The sequence below is a fragment of the Papio anubis genome, chromosome 5 (genome assembly GCF_008728515.1).
Source record: "Papio anubis isolate 15944 chromosome 5, Panubis1.0, whole genome shotgun sequence".
Taxonomy (NCBI): domain Eukaryota; kingdom Metazoa; phylum Chordata; class Mammalia; order Primates; family Cercopithecidae; genus Papio; species Papio anubis.
Genome location: NC_044980.1, coordinates 167,545,562 through 167,555,914, shown reverse-complemented (window position 1 = coordinate 167,555,914; position 10,353 = coordinate 167,545,562). Strand labels below are relative to the sequence as shown.

Here is a 10,353-nt window from a genome sequence, read left to right as displayed (position 1 = left end):
GTATCTAGAGATGTCATTGAGGAGCCAGGTCCTGGAATGTGGGCCTCTCAACTCTGACTAGTGTTCTCTTCCACTCCGGCTGAGCTGGTATCCGAGATGTAAGACAAAGTCCTCTTTACTCTTCCCCCTCCTCTCCTCAAGCAAAAGGAAGAGGTCACTTTTGTTGCTGCAAGCTGCACTGCCTGGGGGTGGGGGAGGGGTGGTGCAAGCACTCCCTTGGCTGCCCAGGCTGGTGTCTCACTAGGTCGTGCGCCCTCTGAGTCCACTGGCTCTGAGCCCAGCATGACATTAGGACTTGCCTAGGAGTTGAAGTCCTTACGATGGTCTAGACTGCCTTTCTAGTTTAATTAGGGCCCCAGACCATAATAGCCTGCCATGCCATGGCTTGTCAAAACACAAGCCTCAAGCCTTCTAACTACTGGGATGGGTGACCCCTCTGGGTAGCACTGGTCTAAATGCTCCCTTCATGGGCAGGTGTCACATGCGTTCCACCTGGTTTTTGCTTTCTGCTGTGATAGGGCAGCACTGAGTTCAATGCAAAGTCCCACGGTTGCTGCATTCTCCCTCCCCCAAGTGCATAGATTCTCTCTAAGCACCACAGCAGCCACTGCTGGGGGATGGGGGAGGTGCGACATTGGTGTTTCAAAACCGTCTTTCCCACCCTCTTCAGTGCCTTTTCCAGTGATATGAAGTTAAAACCAGGTGTTGTGAGTCCTCACCTGATTTTTGGTTCTTACGAAGATGGTTTCCTGGTGTAGACAGTTGTCAAATTTCACTTTCCTGCAGGGGGAATGATTGATAGAGACTACTATGTAGCCATCTTGCTCTGCCCCTCCTCCCTCACTTAACTTTAATTCCCTGCTAGGATCCCTACTTCCAAATATAATCATATAGGGAGTTACGGCTCCAACATAAGAATTTTGGGGAGACACAATTCAGTCTATAGAATTTGGACTTGGGGAGAGGGAGAAAGAGCACATTCACAGGAAGGTCACAGTGTAAGCAATAGAATGGAGGTGGGAAAGTTCAGCTCATGAATAGAAAAAATTGATCCAATTTGGCAGGCACACGGGGAGAGAGTTGGGTCACATCAGAAAGAACCTTGAATGGCCAGGCTGAGGTTGGAGACATTTCCTGTTGTGTAGAAGGTGCCATGAGGTGGTGGGGAGGGTAACATGATGAAAAGGATATTTAGGAGGATGGATCTGGCATCAGTGATGGGTATGGGTAAGGACTGAACAAAGCTAGAGGCCAAAAAACTGGACACATGGCCCAGAGTTCAGGCTTAGGCTGTTCAAAGGCAGTTTCCACACTGCGTTCCAATGTGGATCAAAGCATGCAGGGGGTAGATGATTTGGAAAAGCAAAACCATTCTCTTCCCATTACCACACAGTTTCCCAGCTGAGCTCATCAACAGAGTCTTACAAATCAGATAGTTGACCAGTCCCAAACCCCTGTCCCTAAAGGCTGTGACCCAAAGGAGCCCTTGTCCAGCTGTAGCCCAGGGACACTGCAGCCTGAGCAGGACTGCACCTGTTCCCTCCCAGGAGCCTAATCTCTGTCTGGCCTGGCTTTGGCTTCAGATGTCTTCAACTTTGGCTTCAAAATCTGTTGGGTCAGATTCGTGAAAGCTCTGGCCTTCCTTGGTTTAGGGATTGTAAAAGAGTTTTTCCAGGCAGTCAGTAGATCAGCTCTGCTTGCTCACCTCTAAGAACCGGCGACAACTCACAGAAAGCTGTCGTGTTCACAGTCACAGTTTGATTACACAGAAAGGAGACAAATTAAAACAAATTAAAATCAGCCAGGGGAAGAAAGGCATAGGGCTGAGTCCAGGAGGGCACCAGGCACCGAGTGTCCATTATCCCCTCCCTATCCAGTCAGAGGGCATCACCCTCCTGGCTTTCATATGTGCCAGTACACATGGAATATTCCCAGCCGGTGAGCCTCCCTCAAGCCTCAGCATTCAGGGTTTTTACTGGAACTTCATCACAGAGGCATGCTTGATTGTCCACATAGCTGCTCTCAGTTTCCAGTCTCCAGTCCTTCCAGGGGTGACCTAAAGCCCAGACTCTAAATCACACAGTCCGTTTTCCTGGTCTGGCTAGTCTCCACCTTAAATCTCCTTATTAGACTATCCATCATGACCCAGGATCCCCAGGCAAAGATATTCCTATCAGGTATTACATGTTCACGGTTACCTCCCAGGAGTCTAGAACAAAGGCCAGACCTCTTTCTGGCCAACGCTAATTGTTTTTTTTTTGTTTTTTTGGTTTTTTTTTACTACGCAACATGCCATCATTCTGTTATTTTTTCTGTTTCATCTTCAAAATAACCCTAATTGGTGGGTAAGGATGTTTATTATTATAAACAAGATCTCAAAAGGGAAGACACTTGGGCAAGGTTGCACAGTTGATCCTTGACTCCTGGTACAAGACTCTGTCCACTGTCTGAGAGCCCTGAGTCCTGAGAAGAAGATGGAAACAAGGTGTGTATATGTGTGTGCGCGTGTGTGTTGGTGTGTATAAATGTTTATCTGATTAGTATGTGTGGATATGTGTATATCTCTGCGTGTGTGTATACATGTGAATGTCTGCGTGTCTATATGCATGTTTGTGTATGTGTGTGTGCGTACAGTGGTACACACCTGTAATGCCAGTTACTCAGGAGGCAGAGGCGAAGATCACTTGAACCCAGAAGTTTAAGAGAAAATTTCAATGATCTTTTTCTTGCAGTTAGAAGGAAAAACCTGAGCCTGGGCATAAAAAGACATAAAGCGCACCCTAAAGAGGCAGAGAAATGTCTAATGAAAAGCGAGTGACCAAGAACTGATTAGTTCATCTATAAAGAAATATAGCACTTTAGCAGCAGAATAAAACTGGAAGATAATTTCCCCTGAACTCTGATCATCTTTGTGAGAAAACTGTTGGTCACATACGTTAGCTGACAAAACTCACAGGGCCCTGTGCAACAGAACTGGAGAGTAAAACCATCTTTTTAAAACCCGCTATGCTACAAGTGGCATTCAACTCTTTCTCAACCAAGATTTCACAAACCTATCTCCAGCTTCCAGATGGTGACGGAACGTGTGATGAGATTTTACGATCAGTTGTGCCTGTCTCTGAGCCCATCATCTCTTATTGAAGAGAAGGAAAGTGAGGCGAGCACATTACAGCCCTGCCTGACAAAAGGCACAAGATAAGCAAATTATTATTATTTAAAACCAGAGAGTCCTGGCTGGGCGCGGGGGCTCACGCCTGTAATCCCAGCACTTTGGGAGGCCGAGGTGGGTGGATCACAAGGTCAGGAGTTTGAGACCATCCTGCCTAACACAGTGAAACCCCGTCTCTACCAAAAATACAAAAAAATTAGCCGGGCATGGTGGCAGCACCTGTAGTCCCAGCTACTCGGGAGGCTGAGGCAGGAGAAAGGCATGAACCCGGGAGGCGGAGCTTGCAGTGAGCCAAGATCGTGCCACTGCACTCCAGCCTGGGTAAGAGAACAAGACTCCATCTCAAAAAAAAAAAAAAAAAAAAAAAAAAAAAAAAACAGAGAGTCCTATAATTTGTTCATGAATGCCACACATTCTATATTAGATCTTCCATTTCAATTTACTTGTATTCTTTGAAGCAAATTTATAAGATTCAAATTATTCAGAAAATGCTCCCAGGCGAATAGAAGAAAACACTTTAACCATATGAAGTATCATGCTACACAATATGGTGTGGTGGTGAAGTCTGCAGGCTCCAAAACCAGAAAACACAGGTTCAAGTCCTGGCTCTACCACCTTGGGAAAATTACATGGCCCCTCTGTGCCTCAACTTCCCATTCTAAAATGTGGGGATGACAAAAATAGTGTCTATTTCATACAGTTGTCTTGAGGAAAACAATAAATGTAAAGTGCTTTGAACAGCAGTTTGTGCTATGTATGTGTTTGGTATTGTTATCTTAACATTTCAGATTATAAATATCCACCCTATTATTCAGATGACAAGCATCCCTAAGCTGATAACATGATAACGAGATTTTGAGTTTCTTAATTTCCATCAGCTTTGCGAGGGAAAAAGAGCACACGAAGAACAACTGAAGCAGGCGTGAGAAGGAAACTTGGCTTAAGGTTGGGGGTCTTGGGTTTACTGGGCTTTTGTGTTCTAAAAATTTCCTAAGCTTCATTGATAAGATGTTTAATATCAGTCTAGCCAAAAAGAACCAATAGACCCCACAAGACACTGAGTTCAAGATAAAAATAGAAGGGTGTATGCAGTACAGAAAACCACACAACCAGAAAAATAACTACCGGTACCCAAAACATGGCTAAATCTCACAGGATTATGTTGAATGAAAGAAGCCAGCCACAAATGTGCAAATACTGAATTATTGCATTTATATGAAGTTCAAAAACAGGCAAAACTTATCCATGGTGACCGAGGTCTGTATTGTGGTTAACTTTGAGGAGGACAGCAACTGAGAAGGGGCACGAGGGAGCCCTCTGCGGTGATGGGAGCATATTCTATGTCTCGAGCTGACTGGTAGTTACATGAGTGTGCACATATGTAAATAGTATGGAGTTGGCCAGGCACGGTGGCTCACACCTGTAATCCCAGCACTTTGGGAGGCCGAGGCAGGTGGATCACTTGAGGTCAGGAGTTTGAGACTAGCCTGGCCAACATGGTGGAACCCCATCTCTACTACAATACAAATATTAGCTGGGCATGGTGGCGGGCACCTGTAATCCCAGCTACTTGGGAGGCTGAGGCAGGAGAATCTCTTGAACCCGGGAGGCAGAGGTTGCAGTGAGCCGAGATCATGCCACTGCACTCCAGCCTGGGTAACAGAGCAAGACTGTCTCAAAAAAAAAAAAAAAAAAAAAAAAGCACAGAGTTGTAATTTAAGGTATATTATGCACCTCACTCTACATAAGATATTGTCTTAGTCCATTTGTGTTGCTTTAACAAAGTATCTGAGACTGGGTAATGGGTAAAGAACAAAAATTTATTTCTCACAGTTCTGGTGGCTGGGAAGTCCAAGATCAAGGTGCCAGCAGGTTTGTAGTCTAGTGAGGGCTGCTCTGAGATGGCACCTTAAATGCTGAGTCCTCCAGAGGTGAGAAACGCTGCGTCCTAACATGGTAGAAAGGACAGAAAAACAAAAGAAGAAAACCAAGCCAGGTAGGTCCCTCAAGCCCTTCCATAAGGTCACTAATCCCACTCATGAGGGGGTTCTTCCCCCACAACTTAATCATCTCCTAAAGACTCCACCTCTTAATACTATCACATTGGGGCTTAAGTTCCAACATGAGTTTTGGAAAAGACACAATCATTCCAACCATAGCAAATATACTTTACTGAAAAGAAAAAAAAAAAAAAAGGAAAATCTTGTCTCTAAACACAGTATTTTAAGAGTTTATAGGCCGGGCGCAGTGGCTCAAGCCTGTAATCCCAGCACTTTGGGAGGCTGAGACGGGCGGATCACGAGGTCAGGAGATGGAGACCATCTTGGCTAACATGGTGAAACCCTGTCTCTACTAAAAAGTACAAAAAACTAGCCAGGCGAGGTGGCGGGCGCCTGTAGTCCCAGCTACTCGGGAGGCTGAGGCAGGAGAATGGCGTAAACCCAGGAGGCGGAGCTTGCAGTGAGCTGAGATCCGGCCACTGCACTCCAGCCTGGGCGACAGAGTGAGACTCTGTCTCAAAAAAAAAAAGAGTTTATATATTTACAGCCCAATTTTCTACTTCCTTACATACATATTTGTGACTATGAGTGTCATCTTAGCTGAGAAAAGTTTCAGTAAATTAATTTTTTCCTCACATTATCTATTACTACCCTATTCAGATAAAACCAAATTTCTAATCTAGATTTCAGGTTGAGACAGAAACCCATAGTCATTTGTTGCAATGTGAGAATAACTAGTGGAATCCAACTATAAAAATAAATTTAAGGGCACAGTTCTTTACTAATGACTCCCCCAGACAAATCATTGGATAGCAATGAATCAACTAAAAATGGAAGTGAGGAAAGTTGAAGTCCTTTTTGCAACGGATGGATGTTTATGAGACTAAGTGAAGAGGGTTCAGAAACAAGGGGATAAACGGCATGCTAGTTTGGAGTTGGAGTAAGGCATGATCTTGGAAATATAAGAATCCTGCTTAATGGGACGTGTCTACTTGCAATTCAATAAACCAATATACGTAAATGCAAAGAGACAAAGGACATGAGCACTCAGAACAAAATTACAGGAATAGAGCGGGACGCGGTGGCTCATGCCTGTTATCCCAGCATTTTGAAGGCTGAGGCGGGCGGATCACCTGAAGTCAGGAGTTTCTGACCAGCCTGGCCAAAGTGGTGAAAGCCCATCTCTACTAAAAATAGAACAATTAGCCAGGCCTGGTGGTGGACACCTATAGTACCAGCGACTTGGGAGGTTGAGGCAGGAGAATCACTTGAACCTGAGAGGCGGAGGTTGCAGTGAGCCGAGATAGCACCACTGCACTCCAGCCTGGGCGACAGAGAGGGACTCCATCTCAAAAAAAAATAATAAAATTTGCGGGAATAAATTTAACAAAGAGGCAACAAAGTTGACCTAAGGGTCACTGTTCCACGTCTGACATCTGTAACTCTTGAGTCATGGGGATGGCAAGCCAGGGAACGGAGTCTTCTGACTGGAAGCTAAAACCAGCCTTTGGGGTGGGTTCAGAGAGCCTGTTCAGACTCAAGATTCGAAAGCAGATGTTGCCTGGTCGAAAATATCCCGATTGCAAGCGCATTTTCAAAGACAATGGTGCTCGGGGAGGGAACGCTGTGTGTTTAAAAAGAAAAACAAATTAAAAGAAAGGAAACAAGGAAGAAAAAGTGACCAAAGGGTCGGGTGACCACATGTTCTGGTTTGCAAGGTACAGCTAAGGTTAGGTCTGCTGTCCCAGTGCAATTATTTTAGTGCCCCCTTTCACTCTCCGAAGTGTCTGGATTTGGGTGATAAAGCATATGATCACCCTACCAAAGAGGGGAAATTAGCCAGAAGACCCGTGTGTCTATTTTAAACGGTGTGAACGATCCACAGTCCCGCTCCTGCCGCTGCCCAGCTGAAAGGTGCGCACCACCTCTGCCTCGCCCTACCCTCGCCCTGCCCAGGTCTCCAGGAAGACTGGAGCGCAACCCTGGGCTCCCGCGCTGCTCTCCTGCCACCTGCAGGTTACGTGGGGAAAGTGCTTCTCCCCACCCCGACCCTGGACAGACTTGGCCTTGGCTAAAAGACATTCAGAGCAGGAGAAGCCCCGGCTGGGGAGTGGGCTGGACCTGATAGTGAAGTCCACGTTACAGAATTAGACGGGCTCAGCTTAAACCAACAAAGCCCAGCTCCTCCTCTTCCTACCCACGCCTGTCCTGCCTCATTTTGTAGACGGGTAACTGAAGCCTAATTCAGATTTTTCATTAGGTAGGATTGTGAAGCATACAGCTGGAGCCTCCCAGGTGCCATTCCCCACATCTCTGTCTTTCCCCTAATACGTTAGGATAGTGGGGAAGTAAGAGAGCCTAAGCTTACTATGCTCCTACTGTGTACTGGGCACAGAGTGGCACTTTTCTCTCCAGCCTCCTGACTGATGGGAAATAGGTGATTTTAAAACTGGGATACAGGATCAGAGTGAGCTAGATGTGCTCACAGTCTCTTATGTGTGCTCAAACTGGAACCCACGGGTCTGTGACTCTAAAGTTAGTGTGCTTTTGGGTCTGAAGCTTGAGCAATAGTTGCAAAATGCAAAGAACACCATGAAAATCATTTCTCCAATGATCAATGATCAGTGACATTGAGCTTCTTTTCAGATGTTTGTTGACCACACGTAAGTCTTCTTTTAAGTGTCAGTTCATAACCTTTGCCCACTTTTTAATAGGGTTGTTTGGGGTTTTTTTCTTGTAAATTTGTTTAAGTTCCTGGTAGATGCTGCATATTAGACCTTTGTCAGATGTATAGTTTGCAAAATTTTTCTCTCGTTCTGTAGGTTGTCTGTTTGATGATAGTTTCTTTGGCTGTGCAGAAGCACTTCAGTTTAATGAGATCTCATTTGTCAATTTTTGCTTTTGTTGCAATTGCTTTTGGCGTCTTCATCATGAAATCTTTGCCCATGCCTATGTCCCTAATGGTATTGCCTAGGTTTTCTTACAGGGTTTTTATAGTTTTGGGTTTTACAATTGAGTCTTTAATCCATCTTGAGTTGATCTTTGTGTATGGTATAAAGAAGGGGTCCAGTTTTAATTTTCTGCGTATGGCTAGCCAGTTCTTCCAGCACCATTTACTAAACAGGAAACCCTGTCCCTTATTGCTTGTTTTTGTCAGGTTTGTTAAAGATCAAGTGGTTGCAGGTATGTAGTCTTATTTCTGGGTTCTCTATGCTTTTCCGTTGGTCTATGTGTCTGTTCTTGTACCAGTACCAAGCTGTCTAGATTACTGTAGCTTGGCAGTGTAGTTTGAAGTCCAGCAGCGTGATGCCTCCAACTTTATCCTTTTGGCTTAGAATTGTCTTGGCTATTTAAGGTTTTTTTGTTGTTGTCCCATATGAATTTAAAAATTTTTTTTTTCTAATTCTGTGATGAATGTCAATGGTAGTTCAATGGGAATAGCATTAAATCTATAAATTGTTTTGGGCAGGATGGCCATTTTAATGATATTGATTCTTCCTATCCATGAGCCTGAAATGTTTTTCCATTTGTTCGTGTCCTCTCTGATTTCTTTAAGCAGTGGTTTATAGCTCTCCTTATAAGAATCCTTTACTTCCCTTGTTTACTGTATTCCTAGGTATTTTATTATTTTTGTGGCAATTGTGAATGGGAGTTCATTCATAATTTGGCTCTCAGTTTGCCTGTTGCTGGTGTACAGTAATGCTAGCAACTTTTGCACATTGATTTTGTGTCCTGAGACTTTGCTGAAGTTGCTTATCAACTTAAGAAGTTTTTGGGCAAGTCAATGGGGTTTTCTAGATATAGGATTACATCATCTGCAGACAAAGATAGTTTGATTTTCTCTTTTCCTATTTGAATACACTTTATTTCTTTATCTTGCATGTGTTGACCTGGTCAGAACATTCAACACTATGTTGAACAGGAATGGTGAGAGAGGGCATCTTTGTCTTGTGCTGGTTTTCAAGGGGAATGCTTCCAGTTTTTGCCCATTCAGTATGATACTGGCTTGGGTTTGTCATATATGGCTCTTATTACTTTGAGGTATGTTCCTTTGATACCTAGTTTATTGAGAGATTTTAACATGAAGGAACGTTTACTTTTATAGAAGGCCTTTTCTGCATCCATTGAGATAATCACGTTGTTTTTGTCTTTAGCTCTGTTTATGTGATGAATCACATTTATTGATTTGCATATGTTGAACCTACCTTGTATCCCAGGAGTGAAGCTGACTTGATCGTAGTGGATAAGCTTTTTGATGTGTTGCTGATTTTGATTTGCTGGTATTTTGTTGAAGATTCTTGCATCAATGTTCATCAAGGATATTGTTCTGAAGTTTTCTTTTTATTGCTGTATCTCTGGCAGGTTTTAGTATCAGGATGATGCTAACCTCATAGAATGAGTTAGGGAGGATCGCTCCTTTTTAAGTGTTTAGAATAGTTTCACGGGAAACGGTACCAGCCCCTCTCTGTACCTCTGGTAGAATTCAGTTGTGAATCCTTCTGGTCCTGGGCTTTTTTTAGTAGGCAGGCTATTTATTACTGCCTCAATTTCAGAGCTCATTATTGGTCTATTCATGGATTCGATTTCTTCCTGGTTCAGTCTTGGAAGGGTGTATATGTCCAGAAATGTATCCATTTCTTTTATATTTTCTAGTTTATGTGCATAGAGGTAGTAATAGTGTTCTCTGATGGCTGTTTATACTTCTATGGGGTGAGTGGTGATATCTCTCTTAACGTTTCTGATTGTGTTTATTTGAATCTTCTCTCTTTTCTTCTTTACTAGCCTTGTTAGTGGTCTCTTTTATTAATTTTTTCAAAAACCCTGCTGCTGGATTCATTGATTTTTGAAGCGTTTTTAATGTCTTATCTCCTTCCATTCAGCTCCGATCTTGGTTATTTCTTGTCTTCTGCTACCTTTGGGGTTTATTTGCTTTGCTTCTCTAGTTCTTTTAGTTGTGATGTTAGGTTGTTAACTTGAGAAATTTCTGGCTTTCTGATGTGGGCATTTAGTGCTGTACATTTTCCTCTTAGCACTGCTTTAGCAGTGACCCAGAGATTCTGGTATGTGGTATCTTTGTTCTCATTAGTTTCAAAGAACTTTTTGATTTCTGTCTTAATTTCATTATTTACCCAAGAGTCTTTGGGAGCATGTTGTTCAATTTCCATGTAGCTGTGTGGTTTTGAG

The 10,353-nt window shown here is 43.5% G+C and overlaps 1 long non-coding RNA gene across 2 annotated transcripts in view; it reads left to right on the top strand.

The window, feature by feature from the left end:
* Positions 1-3,301, top strand: part of LOC103885605 — a 9,825-nt gene extending 6,524 nt beyond the window's left edge. For both annotated transcript variants that reach the window (XR_002522886.2, XR_002522887.2), the window contains exon 3: positions 2,351-3,301. This is a non-coding gene — a long non-coding RNA (uncharacterized LOC103885605). The remainder of the gene's footprint in view (positions 1-2,350) is intronic.
* The last annotated feature ends 7,052 nt before the right edge of the window (positions 3,302-10,353 follow it).